We start from the raw sequence: 21,361 nt of genomic DNA on the forward strand, positions 1-21,361 counted from the left end.
TGGCCATTCGAATCCACTATCCTCTGTGCAGCGGAAGATGCGTCACATCAACTGAGCCACTGGGAGAGCACAGACTAATGACAGTGCATTGACAGAGTAACAACAGAAGCCACAATGACAGATGAAGCAGTATGTCCCAATTGTATGAATACTGCATGCATACATCACACAACAGTACATACTTTGTAAAGGCAGCTGCAGTACGTAGTATGCAATTCGGAACACAGCACAGGTAATCAATCACTCATCTCACTTGCACTCAGCCAGCTCATAAATGATCAGCCATAAACTCAGATCAAAGCTTGCAATTTACAAAGGCAACTCTGAAACTGAGCGACCTGAGATTTTAATTGTTGGAGACTCAACAGATTCGTAAAGCTCCCTGGTGCAATTACACACTGTCTCTCAGGAGGCAAGACAGCTGATTTTATAAAACTAATTCCAGCTGTCCTCGACCTCCATCCCTCTGTCCACACTGTGATAGTGCATGCTGGCACTTATGACGTCATGTCCAGGCAAATTCATTAAGCTGTATTATGAATTTAGGAGTCTCCAGCCTCCACAGTTGAAAGCCTGGGGAGGAGGTGTGTCCTGTCTGGTCCAAAGTCCACCATGACCAAGAGCTCTGAACATTTTAGCCATCTTTGTAGTCTGCACATGTGGATGCAAAATTTCACTACTGCCACTGGACTTGGTTTTATTAGTCATTTTGATTCCTTATGGACCAAGTGGGACCTATTTAAATATGATGGGTTGCATCCTAACAGGAAAAGAACAGGGAAATTGATTTGTAATTTTATTAACTTTATTGCTTTTAGCCTTAATTGATGGTTCCCCCAGCAAGACCCTGCCCAGCATCCTGGCTCTGTATTTCATAGCCTTGTCCCAGACAATGCGGGTCCTGCTAGTGCTGGTTTTGTTTCCCCTCACCAATTCATTCATTTCTGTTAGGATTACTGAAAGGCAGTATGCAAAACCAAAATCTACTCACAGTCCACACAGAAACAATCTCATCACAGTTAAAACCACTTCTTCAATCCCTGCTGTTGAATCAGCTCATTTCTGTTTACTCAATGTAAGATCCCTTGCCAATAAGTCTTTTATCTGCCAGGATTTTATCATGACCAACGTTATTGACTTTTTTATCATCACAGAGTCCTGGATTAATCCTGATGAATGTGCCCCTCTCATTGAGTCATCCCCCCAGAATATTTATTTTTCCACCAGCCGAGAATGACAGGCCAAAGGGGTGGCCTTGCAGTAATACAGAAATTACTTGAGTTGTTCTCCAGTCTTGCTGGGCTGTTTCTCCACCTTACAGAGTCTAAGTTTTATTTCAAAGAATTGCCAGTTTTATGTGTTTTAATCTACAGGCTCCTTAAACTTACTTCTGTTTTTATTCAGGAATTTTTAGACCTTTTATCAATCATTATGTTAGAATATGACAGCATTCTTAGTCTTGGTGACTGTTTGCTGCCCTCCTTCCTCCTCATTTGCTTCTGATTTTATCAGACTTTTAGATTCTTTTAATTTGACCCAATATGTAAGTCACCCCAGCTATGACAAAGGGTCACACTTGATCTTGTGATCTCCTATGATTTCTGTGTAGATGATGTGAACTTGATTGATTTTGCCGTCTCTGATCACAACGCAGTGCTCTTCCAGGTTCCACTCCTGTCTCCTAACCCCAAACCCACCACACTGATTCAATCCCACCCCCTAAATTCACTCTCTGTTCCCTATCTCTGTCAAGCTTTTACTGCCTCTAACACATTTTTTTAATACCAGTGAACAACATGGCCTCACCATAGAGGAGCTTGTCAGTGCTTTTAACAGCTCTTGCACAAATATTTTAGATTCTGTAGCTCCAGTCAAATATAAAAAGCTGAAACTTTCTTTTCTGCCATGGTTGAATGAAGAATTAAGGATTTTAAAGAGGCAATGCGGGAAGGCAGAGAGGAAAAGGAAAAAGGATAAACTGAGTGTCTTCGTTGCTTCTCTAAAAGATGTAATATTCACTATCAGTGTACCATCAAAGAAGCAAAGAACACCTATTTTTCTGAACTGATCACTAAACGGGTCCAGAATCCTTTTTAAAACCATATTTTTTTCATTATCTGTCTTCTTCAGAGAGACGTGAAGAAATTCTTAATTACTTTTGTAACAAAACAGTGGAGATTCAGCAGCACTTTAACACTGAACTCATAGAACTTGATGTTGACTCCTGCCCACCTTCAACATTATCCCACTTCAGTGAAATCTCTCTGTCAACCCTGGAACGCACTGTTGCACTTTCAGAATTATCCATCTGCCCTTCAGACTGCATTCCCACTTGGTTTTGAAAAGTTGTATTCCAGATGGTTATTATATTTTAGCCATTTTTAGGTGCTCTGTCTACTGGTATTTTCCTCTCCTATTTCAAACATGCCACTGTTCACCCCTTCTTAAAGAAGCCCTCTTTAGATCCCTCTGTTTTAAGTACATTTATACTCATCTCCAAGCTGCTATTTTTATTGAAGATTTTAGAAAAAAAACCCAACCGATTTCTTTTATGAACAACAATCAAATTTTTGAAAAATTTCAATCTGGTTTCTGCTGCCTACAACAGCACTGAGACTGCTCTGGTCAAGGTCACCAATGACTTACTGCTTGCAGCTGACACAAGACTGTATTCCATTTTAATTCTCCTTGACCTCAGCTCAGCCTTCGACACAGTGGACCATAATATCAAAATCAGCTGTCTGAAGAACTATGTTGGCATCAGTGATGTGGCTCTTGATTGGTTCATCTCTTATCTGTCAAATGGGTCCTTCTCTGTATTGCTTGGAGATGCCTCCTCCTCGTGTACCCTCTCTTCTGTGGGGTCCCCCAGGGATCTATTTTGGGTCCCCTCTTATTCACTATTGAAAATTGTCCAAAAATTTCCTGCAGTTGAATAACTCCAAATCAGAAGTGATTATAATTACCCCCTCTGGCCCCAGCACTAGCAGTGTTCTCTCCTCTAGTCTTGGTGCCTTATCTAATAATGTTTGAAAAAAGGCCCGCAATCTAGGTGTTATCTTTGAGTCAGCATTGTCTTTTGATGTTCAAGTGACCAAACTCAGTCCTGCAGTCCTGTTTTGCCCAACTGAGACAGTTAACCAAGATCAGATCATTCTTTTCCTCTGCAGACTTAGAAAAGGTCATCCATGCTTTTATCTCTTCTAGGCTTCACTCTTGCCATGCACTTTATTCTGGCATCAGCAGGTGAAACATCCAAACTGTAGTTGATACAAAACTCTGCCAGGTTTTTAACACATACTAAGAGAAGTGACCACATTACACTGCCCCTCACTGGTTACCTGAGTTTTAGAATTTATTTTACTGCTTGTTTTTAAAGCCTTGAATGGTCAAGCTCCTGCCTATATATGGGATGTGCTAACTCCCTATGAGCCTGATCACTGCTTGAGATCCTCCAGCAGGGCCCTACAAACAGTTCCAGAAACTCGACTTGTCACTTAAGGTGACCAGACCTTTGCTGTTCGTGCCCCACAGCTGTGAAACTCCCTGCCTGGAGATCTCAGGCAGGCAAACTCAGTGTCATCTTTTAAATCTCTTCTTTGGACTTACTTTTTTGGCTTTTTCTTAACTGATGGTATTTGTTATAACTATTTAAATCATCTTATCTTGTTTATATCTTAAGTTTTGTTTCTTATTTACTTTTATTATCTGTTTTTATTGTAAAGCACTTTGTAACCTTGTTTTTGAAAGGTACTATATAAATAAAGTCATTATTATTATTATTTGAATATTTTGAGGAGGTGTATTCTTTCCTACCTTGGAAATCATCAGGTAAGACCTGATCAATTCAATTCATCTTGTGGATTTTGTGATTTTATGATTTCGTATTGAACTTCTGGCTCGAATCAATCTGGTAAGTCAAAACAGAAGATTCCTCCACTTCATCTGCAAATCTCACCCATCATATATTTCTGGTTTTATCTTTGAGTCCTATTCTTTTCAGTGTATATACACTTCAACTTGGCTCCATAATATAAAAAATGTGTATCATTTCATTGATATGCAGACCATACACAGCTGTATCTAACTGAAGCGGAACGACCCCGGTGGCCTGGCGTCCCTCAACCTCTGTCTTACTGATAAAAAGTGCTGGATGTCACAAAACTTTTTACATCTAAACAAAAGCATGTCCGAGGCTGATTGGCCCACCCAAAGCTACTGCTGAATTTCAGGAAGAACTTTGATGTCTGGCCTTGAATGTAAAACTCTAAAAACACCATATTCAAGCCCCAAAATATCTTTTTTCTTTTACTTACGCCTGAAGATAATGCAGTAGCCAATGTTTTACGGGTAAAATTTACCAGTGTGCCTGGCTACCGCATTTCTAATACTAAAAGAATGTCTGAAGTCATGAAATTAGTTTGTTTAATCATCACCTGTATTTTGGTCATGTTGTTGTATAATCTAAGTACCTTTAAGACTACTAATCGCTTTGTATGGCCATCAGTATAATTCAGTCAGTCAGTCTTTGTGAGGAGGATGAATCATCTTCATTTGAACACATCTGATTATACGTGTCCCTCAAACACACTTTGAGCAGACATTCAGCACCACTGCATTTTCCACAGACAGCTTTCCTGCACTTCAGGCACTTGGTGAAGGTTTTATTTTATTTACACTGTGCCTTCATCATGCAGGTCATTCTCCTCTGCTCTTTTTATCAGTTATGACTTGATGTAGTTGTCTGATCACTGCCTAGCAACTTAGAATGTTTAAACATAAAATTGCATAGAAATAAATGCATTTTATATATATAGGTGAATTTTACCCTGGCGGTTATAGGTATAAATGCCTGTGTTTTTAATCTGGATTCATCTTCACTATTTTTAACAATATGGGGTGCTGCACAACATTATTTTAGGAAAAGTCAAAGAATGGGGGACATGAACATTTTATTAAAACATATTGATGTACATTGAAAAACCACCACAAGTAATTTTTACCCCATAGCAGTTCTAGTGTTAACTGGGCCATAACACCAGTACCGGTTTTTACTCTTCTGAATAAAACGTTTATTAGTTTTAATCAAAGTTTAGTCCTTTGATTTAATCAATAAAAACTAAAGACATTTATGTCTACAGTAGTTTTCCTCAGTGCCATTTTAGTCTGACTTTCATCATGCATTTTTAATTCTTATATCCTCTGAGTATTAGGAAACTACAGATGTCACCATCTTTGTTGTGTACAATTATGGTGGTTACAGGAAGCACACACACACACACACACACACACACACACAGTGACTGTACAATGGACTGACTCTTCATTGAACTCTGAACAGAACGTCACTGTTCACCTAGCAATAGCGTTAGCATTAGCATAGCCAACTATACTGCTCAGCAGCTGATCATTCACTCACCTGTTCACTAAAACACTGTTCGCTATCTGGGTTTTGCTTGAAAGGAGAAGCTCAAACATTAGATAGTATAGCAATATTTCTTTAATGAGCATCTAGAGGAAGATTGACATGGATGACTGTTGACATAAATCCTGGAACTGACTCAATCCTTCTGATAGTAACTAGGGCTGTAACAGTACACCAAGTTCACAGTTCGGTATGTACCTCACTTTTGGGGGTCATCGTTTGGTACGATTTCAGTACAGCAGGGGGGGGGGGGGGGGGGGGGGGGGGGGGGGGAAGGTAGAAAATAACATTTTGGTCTTTCATTTTGAAAAATGTAAACATTCAACAGTGGTTAATTAGCCAAAACTAATTCTGAAACAGTTTAGTTGTGCTGCAGTGGAAAAGGAAAATAACCCTTCTGTTTCTTGCAAGGAGTCAGGACGCCTGCTGACAGCTGTTTTATGTTGATTTATGGTCTAACTGTATATAAAGCAGCTGAAACTAGCTCCACCTCTAGCAGCTACAACAGTTACATGCTGCTTACACACTGATGCTCCAGTATTAATAGTCTAATGATGTCATATATGATAATATATCAGTCAAAGGGACCAAACCACTACTTTAACTGCAATACTTTTTAACTAAATTTTTCTTCCTCAGAACAGGTTCTTACATTCTGTCTGATCACATCAGAAAACAAATAGTTGTTCTGAACGGCTTCATTCAAAAAGGTGGAGTGAAAAGCCAAACGTCACAGAGAGGGGAGAGGGACAGGGAAACGCAGTATCATTTCAATGTGTTACTTTTCATGCAAAAGTGTAACTCGTCCCACAGTCTCAGATTTCGACTCGGTAAAGGGTCCATTTTGTTTTCCCCACAACCCCAAATCAGTTCAGTTCAATCCAGTTTCACAAACATAAAAAGACAAAGAAAAGACAACTCAAAAGTCTGCTCCAGGGTTTTACTGCAGATCCACAACTCAAACCAGGAAAAGCAGTGGCAGTTCAGTAACAGGTATTATTTACAATATATAACGTTATAACTCCAGAGACAAAGCTTATCTTTTACCATAAGTTGGCTGCAATGACGTGACTTTACAAGGCTTCTTGTCTAATTCTCAGTGGACTGCAGATGAATTTAGTTCAACATGTCGAGTGGCTAAATTAACTTCTGAACAAGAGATAGTATTGGCTGGTAGAGGAGACCGTTTTATTAATCAGGAGTGTGTGACTCCACAGATGCAAACAGCTTGTTCAATAAATAATCACATTACATTTGTCTGTAATGCAGTAATGTAACACATTACTGTCCCTACATTCAGTAATCACATTAGAGTAACTAATCAAAAAATTCTGTCGTTACTTGCGTTACACAGGTTCTTCAATTATCTGCATTAAAAAAAATAATCAAAAGGTGCCTTTCATGCACGCTTGCGCAACAATCACCTGATCTTTCATGACATGACTTTGGCTTGAGTTCCGACATACACGTACACACGTGTGGGAGAAGAGACAAAAAGGGCAGAGCGGTCTACAACATTTAAGTGGTGGAGATATGCAGACTACTTCAAATTTGTTATGCGAAAGGACAAGAATGTGACAGTAAAGTGCAAATGGTGCCCAGGCCAGAAACAACTATCCACTGCTGTGAACACATCACACAGCAGCACCTGCAAAGGCAACATGCTAACACAAAGCTAGTAGCCAAAGACTCCCAGACCCAGAGTGATGCTCAAGCTGAGTGCATGTCGACCCCAACCAAGCAGCCAAAGCTTGATTTTCAATAGGTAACGTTAAGTAAAGCAGAGATGAATAGATGAATTCTTTCAGAAACATACTCAGCAAAATACTGATAACAGGGAACGGACAGCCATCATCATCAGACAGGAAAACTTTTTCTCTTGTATTTCCCCCTTATTAAGATAGGGATTTGCTCTGATACGTGGGCATATGTAAGGTTTAATGTTATATTGGTAACTAGCAATTACACGACAATGCATCTCAGGCATTGTTGCGGAGTAATGCAAAAGTAATGTAACGAGTAGTGTAATTAATTACCTTTCACAGGGAGTAATTAAGTAATGTATTACTTTTTAAAAAGTAACATGTATAATACATCACATTTTTTGAGTAACACCCCAACACTGTTCATTACTAATTTGTCCATCTTTCAGATTACAATTTTTATTTTATTGATGAAAAACCTAAGATGTCTCGTCATAGTTCTCATTTTCAAATGTTTTATTAACTTTATTTCAGTCTTGTTTTCTTCATGAAAAAGAACCAACAAATATCTTTGATCATAGTTTTTGTTGAGGACATTAACACTGCATAGTGCAATTCCACATATCCATCCTCACCTTCACCAGGCAAACGGTGGAGTTATCATTGACAAGCCTCCAGTGTGAGGGAAATGGCTACTGCAAATTGGTGAGAAATGGGAAAATTGTGATATTTAACTTTGCTTCCATCATTAGGCAGTTTACAGAATTTGAACTCTCAATTTCTCTGTTACCAAACCTGCTCCTTGACCTTCTTTAAAACATACATACAGAACAAATTTCAATCCTAATAACCAGCTTTTGACTTGCTCCCCACGTCCACTTGAGAATGAAACGGTTATTTAATTCAGTCTGGTTATTTCAGATGATTGGGCCCAGCCTCTCATCAGTGTGGCACGTCAGAGTGGGTGATATGTCAGCATTTTCGTGTCACCCACTGTTACCCTTTTAACTGTTGACTGACAGAATCATCATTATGCTTCTCCACTGATGCTTGCTGTTGCACGACTGCCACAAACCTACCCGCACTCAGATCATGTGTCATATTGGTGTTAGTCACATTTGTTTTCATGAGCACACTGCTGGAGAGTTACAGCATCAAAGGATCACCACAGAGAGTTTCTCTACCACTGTATGTTAACAACACAAACCGTGTCTAGACTGGATCAAACTAAGACACAATGAAAAGGTATCATCCTCCTCACTTGTTCTATGATCAGTCCTGTTTAGTTTGGATGAAGAGCTGATTGGATGAGATCAAAAAGAATTTTACAGACCGGCCCTTTTCTGTGCATTGTGAAAATGTGTTCATATTTTAAAATCACTGAAGACAGGCTTTATTATTAAGTCTTATTATCTCCTCATCATGTAGATCAGGTATCTACTGTCTTGAAGGGATTATCTTGATTTTACTGCATTAGACAAACTGTTCCCTGTGAAGGTGAACTTTATATGTAGCACATATAAAGTTTGTTATGTTAATTTCTAATAACAACCTAGAATTCTTACTTAGTTGTCTATAAGTAACAACTCGACTGAGAGGGGTGATGACATGGTGAGAAAGACAGTCAAGAGCATGTCCACTAAGTTATCTAAACTCCCATATCCTAAACAGTCTGAAGGTCACCCGGATTGTGTTGAAAAATGCCTGGTAAAAGCTGAATCCTAAATCACATGACAGTACTTTTTCCCTGTTGTTCTTCTGCATAAATACCAATCCCAATTTTTAATTTAGTTATTGACTTTTCATCTTATACTCAACTTTAACTTCATTCATTTGATAATATGATACTAAAAGAATGAAAATAATGCCCTTTGGTGTTCCATTCTTTCCTTTTTTTTTTTTTTTTTAAAATGACACCATCATAATGTCAGAGAGACAGATTATCCCACCAATAACCTTGAGGTTTTGTTTTGCTGCTGTTGTTTTTCTGCTTTGGAGGAATTTCCATTTCCACACCTGTAACTGGCTAAAGCAATACAGGCCAGTGGCATTCAGGGAATTTACTTGTAAATGTGTGATTATTCAATATTGCGTAACCACAGTCAATCTTTTGAATTGTGAAAAGACACAAATCAGAACTGTAGTGAATTCAGAACACTTCATTTGGGAACAATTATGACAGTTATGAAGTTTGCTTAATACTGTAATCCTTATCTTTCAACCACATTTAGCAGTGCAGGTAACAGAATTTAAAGCTTGGTGATTGGATGTTTAGATTGCCAAAATGCACTAGCTAGTACTTCTCCCTCAAAGGTTTTATGTACACCGGCTTGTAAATTGAACTTTTTAATCAAGGAATCAAACTTTAAACTTGATGCAGCAAATTTAAACATTATACTCAAGAAGTGCATTTAGGTCTGACTCTGTCCCACGATGAAGGATAAGTGGAAATCACTTTAGATTCTGGCCAAATCAAAATTAAATTAATATTATAGATTGAATATTATCTGTGATGATTACTAATGGATTAATCTTTTTTTTTGTTCAAAGTATTTCTTCATCATTATTATTATTATTATTATTATTATTATTATTATTATTTTAAATACAATTTGATATATTGTAACAAAACCCCATCTCACAAGTAAGCCTTACCTCTTGCACCATTACAAATTTACAATATGACATATCAAATCAATGGTATGTATGATAGAAGACGAATCAGTGTTCTAATAGCTACAGTACCAGCAGTGTTAAACGGACTTGGTAGGTAGTTAGTGAAAGGACGGCCAATTTAAGCCAAAACTTGGAACATAACCTGCTCCGGACCAGGTTAAGTTTGCAGCATAAGTTACCATGGTAATGTAGACAGGTTAAAAGAGAACCACCTTCATGACATTGAAATCCCTGGCTTTATGCTCAACATACCTCACTAACCCACTAATCTCGCTTCGTAGTACACCCCTCAGATGTTGCCCAAAATAACTCCTCTACAACTGTGTAGAGTTTAGTATTGTGAGGTGCGCTGGTTTCGGAAGAGTATTTCCTTGTTGTGTATTCCCATTTCAAATAGTCTTTAAACAATCTCCTCAATGTTGCTGAAAATAAAAATTCAGGACTATTCCGGATTATGTAACAATCCTATTGGTTTATATTATGACCCCCAGTTTCCATTATTTTATCTTCTGAGAAATCATGTTTTTCAGTGATTTTGGCATGGATAGCTAATATTAGAGTACCCATGAGTGTCAGCCACCACTTTTGTACTGATGCTTTAACGGGTAGAATTTCATACCAATCCAAACCGCAAAAGTGCTCCAACTGTGAGTCATGTAACATTGACAATGGGAAAAATGAATGGGATTTTCTGTTCTAGAACCAGGTGTTGCCCAAAATAGCTCCTACCATTTTACAACTGTATTAGCGTTAGCAACAGTATCCATGCTATTCATGTCATGGTGCTTGCAGGCATGAGTGACACCTGTCACATACTGCAGCTGGCAGTATACTGCAGCTGGTTTAGTGCTGACTAGTTGAAAGCTTAATACAACATTGATTGTAATTCTAATTTTTGTTCATTTAATTGTTCTGAAAATGACATTCATCTCCTGGCCTTCTGCACGTACACGATTACAAATATTCAAAGCCGTGTTCAAAAACATCAATGGCTCAGGACCCCAGATTATGACTCCAAAAATACCAATAGGAAGGTATTTTAAGAAGACTCTTGGATCAGAGTGAGCCATAGTGAAAGTATTAAGTCAGCAGAGAAAATGCTAATGGTGTAACAAACAATTCTGTTCCTTGTCCCATTTATCCTCACTGAAACCTCCCCATAGTGGTGTTCAGACAACAGCCCACAATGTCTTCTTCTGGGAGAATATAGTTAGATTCAACAATTACATTTGTGAATTGCCCTGTGGATTAACCTACTGTCTGTCTGGTGGCTAAATCCCAGATCTAGTTGAGCTCATCCTTGCTCTCACTGACCTCTGCCAAAGTGCTCACGCCATTATTGTTCATTCTGGTGTTAATAACATTAGGCTCAGACAGACAGTTAAGCTGAAATGTGATATTGAAACTACTGAGCAGAGTGTCAGAAAAGGTTGTGTTTTGTGCAGGCCAGATCCTATACAACAGGAAGAGATGAGGGATATTAAATGTAAACCTGATAATCCTAATCTAAAGTGTGCAGGAACTTTATGCTCTTTGCAAAAGTTGGCAGCACTAGCACAGCATCAATAGATTCGGGCATATTCAGGATGGTGCTTTATTGTCAATTAACAAGAAATGTTCTGCATTAAATTGTTTTGAGGAAGGACATACTGAATGAGAGATTGTGTTCAGTTAAAGAGGCTAGTAGCTAACAGAGGTAGCCTGCGCCTGACATCATGACTGGTTCTCTGTAGAATCTATATTGACATGATGTCAACAAGACAGTAAGAGTTTTACAGATATTAAATCTCTGGTTAAAAGATTCTCTACACAAATGGTAATAAGTGACACAGTCTATTGTTCAGCCCAGTCAATATCTTTACAACAAATAGACGGCACCTGACTCATTCCAGTGAAAGCTGCTCAGTGTATGCATGCTGGAAATGCTTTTTTTTTACTTTAAGTGGACCTAATGGCCCAAATCGTGATAATACAAAGCCAGTTCAGTGATGCTTTTATCATGATTTTACTGCTTTTTACAAAACACGTGGATTGACGTGCTATCTGCCTCGTTCTTGACACGAGTTTGCTTTCTGTAGTCCTTCAGTGAGTGTTTCCTATAAGACCTTTGGGTCTTCTCGATCACAACTCTTCCTCCACAGATTAATCAAACTGTGTGAATGAAAGCGCACAAAGCTAGAGCATGAAAGAATAATCTATGGTAATGCAAACAAGCATTCAAAACATTTGTGGTGATACATGGACTCCTGCAACACCAACACACCTGTAACCTCAAGCTTACCTTACCTACATAAGTGCAATGCATCTCACACACACACACACATAAATAAACATTGGCCACGCCATCCACACCTTGTTGTAACCACATGCAAATATCAACATAATCGCACACACATATCCTCGCTCATGCTTAAAATATGACACATACTGAACTGACACACTACTATAATATTTGCAACTGACTTCAATCCACACACAATTGCTAAGTCACACTTAAAACAGGAACAGTGTCACAAACGCACCTGTGATGTCATGTACACCTCTAATATCCACACTTACACACACGCTGCCATGTACATCCTTCAGTATCCACACATCACCTGGTTAACACACTTTCCCAGCCTTCCACATTCAGGTATGGAACTCGAAATGTGCAAAACATCTCTACACACCAGTGATGTTACACACAGCTCCAACAACCACACAGTGCACCTGCAGTGACACACATCTACAGTACAATACCCATGTACACCTGGGATGCCATCTGCAGACCTGTGATGATCTTTGAGATCAAGTATCTTTTTTAAAAACTTTATTAAATATATTCTTAAAGTCTTGAAGTGCACAGACAAAATAGAAATTTGAGCATCTACAATTCCATTACAACACAACAAACTATCTGCTCATAAAGATCATGCAATATTATCGAAAGCTCCAGTGCAGCCACAAAATTTAGCTTGTGGTGAGATTGGGACAGTATTTTTGTTCACAAAATGTCAGAAAAATCAAAACTAGCTAGTACAGAATAAGCAAACAACAACAAAAGCATAATGTGAATTTCCATTTGAGTGTCCTAGTCTGCAAGTCTTTAAGTTGCAGAACAGGAACACCCCACAGCACAACAGGTAGCCTTCAGTTTGAAATTCACAAATAAGATTAAGATAGCAAGCAGTTTTTCCTCACTAATGTGGAGTTTATGAAGCTAGCAAAACATGTTGGCTAAGACAGTTGACATTAACTTACCAGAGTGAAGCTGACATCAACAACAGTACATAAGTTACATTTTAAGTTAAACCAAATACTGCACACCTGTTGTCCTCCCACACAGGTGTTCTCAATGTGTTGCTTGATTAGCACTCTCTCAAGACTGTCTGTGGATATACTTCACTCTTTTGTTAGTGTTGTTGAACCTTGTAAGGCAGGATAACGTACATCACAATTATAAATGATTGTTTCTAGGATCCATATACTATAATCAGCATAACTCTGCCAATCTTTAAACTGAGCCAACTGAGGTCTGATCAACCTGACCAACTAAGGACAGCTGTGTTGGTGTGCAGGGCATTTAAAACCAAAACCATAGTTTAGCCTGAATGAAGGGTGGCTGAGTGGTACTACTGCAATCAATTGCACCTGTTACCAATTGACAAACAAGGCCAACTCAATTTGTGGTTTGCTAACAGTGTTGCTGAGAAAGCAATCAGAAGGGGAAAACTATCTTGTTTCTGTAAAATGTAGCCAGGAGGAATACATTTCCTGTTGGAGTGAACACGTCTTGACATCTTCAAACTTTAGCGTGTTCTTGCTTAGTCGTGGTTTGCTTTAGCTAGCTTTAAGATGTTTACCAAAAAGTCATATTTAAAGCACTGTTCCAACAAAAAGCTACATTGTTAGTAGTCACTCCCTCAGACAGGTATGACAATATTAAAATAACTACTCCCTCAGTTATTATGGTCTATTGGCACTGCCTAGTGGTCTAATTGAAGCTACCAGTAGGTAGCTCTTGTGCAGAGAAAGTTTGAAACAATAGTCTAGCTACCTTGATTAAAGTAGTAAACTAGCAATGATAAATGAGGTGAGATTCTTGAAAGCTGAAAGAGAAGTTATACAACAACCACGGAGCTGCCGACCCAGTCCAAATGTCATGTGTATTGAATATTCTGATGAGTTAGCTGCTAGCTAAACAACAAATTAGCATTCTGGTTGTTGCTAACCTTGAGAATTTGTTGCTTTATTATGTGTTGTAAAAACATTTGGGATGGGCTAATAACCCAATAAAGCTACCAGTGGTATGGTTTCACTTGAAATTGCTGAATACTGTCCATTTAAGAAAAAATGCTAAGTTAGTGGTTCGTTAATTCAGCTATAGGCAGAAACAATCAATGTTTATACAGTATGTTTTCTGTCCTTTTGTAGTGACTTATGTTCTTAGTAAACTAGTCCTTTAAGTCAGACAGATAAGATTAAGTTCTAAGCTGAAATGTGTAAGTGAAATGTTGTTAAGATGTATAGTTACTGAGATATGTATAATATGTAAGGATATTATGTATTGGTGTCCTGAGAAGAAACACAAGTGAACTGTTGATATGGACAACTGAGTGATTATTCTGCATGTTTTGTGCAAGCTGTTTTTTTGCTGAGACTATACTACAGACAGAACTGTGCTGCTCGAGTCGCCATCATCCCACTGCATCCTGGTCTCCATCTCCATCATCACCATCTTCTCACCACTCCACTACTCATCAGTTTCAAACTTTTTCATCTTTTCCATCCACTTGGGAGCCAGGATGGATCGTTTTCCTTGCCAAGAGTGGTGGTATGAACTCAAGTGCATCCGAATACTATGAAACAGGGTTGAATAAACAAAGGCTGCTTTCATATTCCCTTGGTTATTTCTATGAAAGGTATAGATCCTTTCATTCAGATCTCAGATCAGTTTTTATTTGTTTGTTATTCTTGTACGGTCTCAACATTTAAAAATTGTGGTTGAAATACACTGGGTTTTAACCTAATTGCCTTCGCCAAATTTGGTTGCAATATTGAATAACTTAGCCATATTACGCTTCCTGTGAAAACTGACTATAAATTAGTCACTTATAGGAATTTTGAATCATTTCAAGTTGTAACTGATCCAGGTTGTGGGTGCAATTTTGTTTCATGCCCAAGAGGTGTATGAGTTCAATGATTCCTGTAACAAAATGGAAAATGTAGTGCTCTAAAGGAAAGAACATATCCAGGTTATTGTTCTAACTGAAAGGAAATAAGACAGAAAAAAGAAGCAATAATACATTACAGTTAAACATAAGGGTTTTCAGTTGTTGGTGTGAATTATTAAGGGAAGGATATAAATTAATGTCATCGTGTACTTCAGTACTTCATTATACACCATTCTCCTCTTAGAACCTAGACACTTAGATATTAGGGGTGCATGATTGAGGAAATCTCACGATTCGATTTTTTGGGATTACGATTCGATTCACGATTCGAAATCGATTTGATTCAAAATCAGTTCACGATTCAATACATTCATAGATTTGATTCTAGATTGATGTTTTGAGTCACTCTCCATTTGACTGCGGTAGACACTTTTATAGGTCTCAAAAAAGATCAGACTGAATCAAATGTAAACATTTGCTACTCAAAGTCAGTCTGAGTAAGATTTATGTTCCTTTAGTTTGCTCAGTCAATAGGAAACCAAAGCAGCCCTGAGACAAAGGGTCAAATGAATACCTAATACAAAAATAAAAATGATTACAAAGATAAACTGCTAAGTGTAAAACCTCAAATAACTTAAATTCCTCCTTCAATTCACAAAATCAAACAAACAATAGCTGCCTGCTACATTTAGCTGCAAAGTGCAAACAAGAAAATTGATCACTATTAGCGAGTGATTATAGGCTAACCAATTTTCTTTTTTCTTAATTTCTCATGCAGATTACCATCTAATTGATATTTGTATATTTACTACATGAATATAAAGTAATGAAACGGGCAGCTTCGCTATTTACTGAATTTTATCGACTGTTTCAAAATACAGAACAGCTGTTTAAAACGCTTGTTTTGCTGCTGCATCTTGTTGGCTCGTTTTTGGCAGTTTGTCATAAACTTCAAGGCGACTACGGATTTCATTGAGAGAAAATTAATTTCTCATTCGCCCCCTCAGATAACCAGCTGGCAACAGACCTGCTGTGCGTTGTGCATTTAGGCTGTGGGGGAGGGGGCTGCAGGGGCCGCAGCGAGAAACGTGAACCAGAATCAACGCAACCTGTAATGCTGTACAACCCTGCCACATGACAAAAACATTACTAGGAAGAGGGGAGGGGGAGGGGTTAAAAGTAAAGTTAGGCTTTGCTGACGGCTTCCCGACTCATTTCAAAAAGACAAGAGAGAGAAGCAGTGGTCGAGCAAGCTAGAGAGTGAATGAGGAGAGGGATCGCTGGTAACGTTGGTGAGAAAGCTGGTGAATCAGATCAATAAAACGTTATTCTCTGACTGTTACACAGCGGTTACAAATAAATAAGCCCACAATGGCACAAACCTGCGGAAGTGCGTTGCAGCGCCTGATAATGGCATTAAGCTCCTCCTTCCCTTCGAGATAAGAAAATCCAAAATATGTCCAAATGATCGCCTTCATAGCCAATGGACCAGGTTGTACTTGTTTTTCTGTCAGGTACTTCATTGCTTGCGGCCTCTCCATGACACACACTTCACTTCCTTCTTGCCCCCAGGGCCCCCTACACACACCAAGTAGGTTACAAAGACATAAGAGGCCAAATGTATAAAACTCAGTGCATATTTAGGTGTAGAAATTTGTGTTCACACAAAACAGGAAACATGCATACAGTCTTTTTGTCAGATTTATAAAACTCTATGTATGTCTGTTCCCACGTATTTTTTCCTCTAACATTGCAATCATCCTGAAATTGTGTGCACATGCATTAGCCTTCTGACCATGTGCACAATTTTCTATAAATGGCTTCCAACAAACCTCCAATTGCCTGGGTGGCATATAAAGGGCCAGCATTTAGTTTAGTTTAAAGGAGAAATGGCAGAGGCTTGTAAGAAGCAATTGAAGAAGTGCAACTTTACCAACTGAACTTGAAATAATGGTTGATCAAACTGACAGAAGAAAACAGGTATTATTTGGAGGCCTAAGCTCTGGCATCACCAACAAAATGAATCAAGTTGAATGGTAGAAAGTAACCGAAGCAGTGAACACTGTTAGTTCTGAGCCGTAGACATTGGAGATTTTTAAAAACATAGTCCGGTTTCAAGCGTGAGGCCGACAAGCGCATTACTGCGCACAGCGTTAGTGTGTGAGCTACTGGAGGAGGAGAGTAACCCCAGCGCCCTCTCCGCTTGATGAGCGCATGGCTTCTATCCTGAGCCAAACTGCCATCAGTGGCTTTGTGCCAGATAAGTTAGGAGACACAGATGCACTTGCCCAGATGGAACTTGGTAAGTCGCCCAGTTTGAATATTATTGCAATCAAACTTGCAATAAAAAAAGACTAGTATGTCCTTTGTTACAAAGAAGAATATGTTATTCTCAGATGCAGATGAAGACCCTGGTGCCTCCAGCAAACAGGTTGAGGTTCGGGGGACAGAATCCGGTGCGAGTGCGCCACCGCCATCACCTGCCCTGACACAGGCACGTGTCCTCACTGACTGTGTCCTAGAACAAAACAAAATTAATGTTGCCATGAAACTGAGGGAATTACAAGTGACACTCAGGGAATCAACAGTGAAATAAGCTGTACACTAAAAGAGCTTGTGAAAAAATTTTAAAAAGTGCATCAATCCTCTCCTTGTTTCATAAAAACACACACACACACAATGTTCACTTGACTTACCATGCTTACAGTCTCTGCATCACGTAAAGACACAGTTGGACTGCTGCTGCAGCTGGTTGGTGTTCAGCATCGGGTTCAACAGGGTCAGAGGGGTGGGTGGGAGTGGGTTAGGTCAGGTCTGACGCATTCAGATGGGAAGGGGACTGCATACCTCACCGCTAGATTGTGCACATCCTTATAATTTTGCAAAGGTTTTCTGGCTGGTAGAATAGTCTCTCACCTGTGGCATCCAAGCACAACCATTTCCCTTTTAAAAGCTCAATGCTATACTCTACCACACAGCACGCATGGCTCTACATCACATTATAGTGCGTCTGTTGTGTGCTCTGGGGTCTTGTAAATGGCACAAGTAACCATGGCTTCAATGCATACCCACTGTCACCTGTGGGTATAAAATGTGTGCATTTAATGGTTTGATTGCGTGAAACGCAAACAGCATAATTATCAAAGGTCAGTAAATAATCACATCTCATCAAGAAGCCATCCATCTGGCACTGCTCCAGCATGAAGTCGCCTTCCCACGCTTTGAGACAGTATAAATGAATCGTGGCTTAACCCAGGGCATTTGGCAACCATATTTGTTAGCATCATTTGTGCATCACAAATAATCTGGGGTCTCACTTATAAAACAGTGTGTAGGATCCATACTAAGAGTGTATGTTTACACAAAAACCGAAAGTAACGTGCGCCGAAAAATAATCAGATTTATAAAACCACGCATACGCACAAATTTTTACCTTTACAAATCACAATCCACTTGGAAATGTGGGCACATGAATCAGCCTCATATTCAGCCCTCTACATGCCTACATACACCATAAATGGTCAATGCAAAAGTATTCATGAATATTGGTGTAAATGTGTTTCTTTCACCGCACCAATCACTCTGTCTTGAGAGGTCTGTCCAATGAGTGTCGAGAGTCAGCGTAATGGGCCCTCTAGCTTGTCACTTGTGCTTGTGTAGCTGAAGAAGTTCTGTTCTGCTATTATTTTTAATTTGGTTTTAACATATTTGATGTCATCTTGGATTTCTGCAACCAGTGATGTTAAGTTCATCAGTTAGTTAGCATAGTTGAGATGAAAAGAAATAAGTATATTCATACTTACTCTCGGGGAAAGGCAAGCCAGTGACAGGAAGAGTAGCAGGAGTTGGACCCAAATACAGGATGCAGGCAGTATGAACTGTAGAATAACTTGATTTTAAGGCTTGTGCAGGCAAAAGACAAAGCTGGCAGGTAAAAGCAAAACTGAACAACACAGAAAAGAGCAGAACAAACTAAACAATATAGAACAAAGGATCCATCAAATACTGAACTGAAAACCAAGGCTTAAATACAGACAGAACTAATGAGGGAATAGAGAACAGGTGACTAGACAGAGGACTGGCAAGGAGCTGATTGGCTAGGGAAAACTCTGGGAACAGGGCAGGGCTAATGAAGCTGATGCAGAGTATGTGTGGAGGGAAAAGCAGCACAGAGACACAGGAGGAAAAACACAGAGCAAACAGAAAACCAAAACTCCAGAAAACACAATGAGCCATAATGGTGCTTGCAGTGATATAGTCAGAATAGTTAACGTAAGCATTTACATTCTCCTGTATTTCTCTGAAAAACAAAAACACATAAAGCCAAATAACAAAAGCAAAAACACGTGTGTGTCAGGGCACAACCAATCCACTGTCTCCAAAATGTTTGTACGCATGGGTCATGAGTTAACATGCAGGTGCACATATTCTCCCATCAAGTTTGTTTTTATAGATCTTTTGCATGGGAAGTGGCATATGCTTCTTTGAAGCCCTATTTTTTGCAACAAGCAAAAGTTATAAATGAGACCCCTGGATGCTGACGGAATGAAAATGTTTCCTATTAATGTAAACAAATTCATCCTCACAAGGTGCTCCTATTGCAACATATGTGCGGTCGAGAGCTTCGATTACATTTGGGAAACCGGACATCAAATTGCTGCAAATTGCATTTTGTTGTTGGCCTATTTAGCTGCTGTGTAAGGGAAGCTGATGTAACTATTACTCAAAGAAATTTTGCCACCCCACACCATGAGCATGATCCAGCTCAGTCCAGACTGGGATATCCCTGATCTGTCCACAAGCTACCATTGAAACATTGCCCTCGCCAAAAAAATGATTGTTGTAGATGGACGGGGGTGGCATGGTTTTTCTGAGAGTGCTGTTCCAACACAGGGTCCAGTTCAGCGCACAATTCCAAGAGAACAGCTCTTGGAAATCAAAAGCAGCGCATTAGCCAGTCATCATCATGGACCAGAAAATCAGTACAGTCACTGAAGACTAGTAATATCTTCCAGTAACGCTAAAGCAGCCATTGTATCATTTGGCGCAGCCATTACGCATGGCTACAGCCTTTATATAGTGGTGTTTTAACAACCTGTTAACTGGTCACAGCTGAAGGGTAGGTTATTCTTACTCACCTATAATACAAAATAATAATCTTTATTTATATAAAGATAAAGAATATATGTATCTATTTACCTATATAAACATCATGTAACTACTGCAAACAAGTATTGATTGAAAATAAAAACAATGCAACTATGTAGAATTAAAGAATTTCCAGCAGTAAACAACATGAAACCAAAGTTAGCAGGAAACTGGTGAAAAGAAAAGTTGAACATCTGGCAAACTAAAGACCCAGTTCCAGATGATGATGAAAGGTTTCTATTTTACTATGTTAAACCACCTTCATGTGTCACATAATGCCTTTAAACAGTGTATTGTAATTAACCAGCACCATTTTATTATAACTCATACAACTGTGAATAGGACATTAGTCAAAGGACTTTTAAGCACTTTTATTTTTCAGTGTCTGGAAGTCGTGATGTGACCTTCAACACGGAGAAATGACAAGTCTCCCAACGATAATGGCATGTCTTCCCATTCTCTCCGCCTCTTTCATCATCTCATTGCATCTTTCTTTCTCTCCCCCGTTGGTGTTGCTGTGATTGTTATTCCAGCAGTGAGGACTGAGGGTGGCCTTGCTGATATTTCATCATCTATGGACACAGATCGGCCTGTTGTGTTCACAGTGGGTATTTTTGTAACCCCTCATCTCTTTTTGGCTTACATTGACTGAGAGAACAGATTGTCATTATTTGCAAATACCCGAGGATTGTATAAGCATGCACACTTCAGAAAAATTAGAAGTCTGAAAAAGGGTTTTATTTTGATTTATTAAGTCAATTCAAGGTTTTATAAATTACATTTCTGACTGCACAAACACACACCAGGCATGCAGACATCTGCAGTAGGGTGACTTTGGTAATACATTCAAATCCATTTTGTTGCTGACTAATATCAGAGGTTGAAAGTAACTAAGTACATTTAAGTATTGCATTTAAGTACAATTTTACTTACTTTACTTGAGTATTTCTATTATGCTACTTAATACTGCTACTCCATTACATGTCAGAGAGAAATACTACACCACTACATCTATCTGACAGCTATTAGTTACTTTTCAGATTAAGATTTTACATTTAAAAAGTAATATAATAATCTTATAAAATACAACACATTGTTATAGATTAAAAAAGTGGTTCCCAACATTTTTGGCTTGTGAAAAAACAGTGTCTAGTCAGTCCCCTTATCATGTTTCAGATTGTCATGACTTTTTAGTAATTGCACCAAAGAAAGGTATTGCCTTTAAACTTCTCTCATTTAAATAACTATCTGAG

At 38.8% G+C, this 21,361-nt stretch overlaps 1 long non-coding RNA gene across 2 annotated transcripts; it reads right to left on the reverse strand.

Annotated features, from left to right (window-relative positions):
* Positions 1-16,646: 16,646 nt before the first annotated feature.
* Positions 16,647-18,979, reverse strand: LOC122988985. 2 transcript variants are annotated; one of them, XR_006404919.1, is made up of 3 exons: positions 18,764-18,979; positions 17,657-18,038; positions 16,647-17,478 (listed from the first exon to the last, which is right to left on the reverse strand). It is a non-coding gene; the product is annotated as an uncharacterized LOC122988985 (long non-coding RNA). The 2 variants fall into 2 exon arrangements; XR_006404920.1 differs by having other exon boundaries at positions 17,657-17,876; positions 18,764-18,970.
* Positions 18,980-21,361: the final 2,382 nt, after the last annotated feature.

Source organism: Thunnus albacares, chromosome 9 (genome assembly GCF_914725855.1).
Source record: "Thunnus albacares chromosome 9, fThuAlb1.1, whole genome shotgun sequence".
Classification (NCBI taxonomy): domain Eukaryota; kingdom Metazoa; phylum Chordata; class Actinopteri; order Scombriformes; family Scombridae; genus Thunnus; species Thunnus albacares.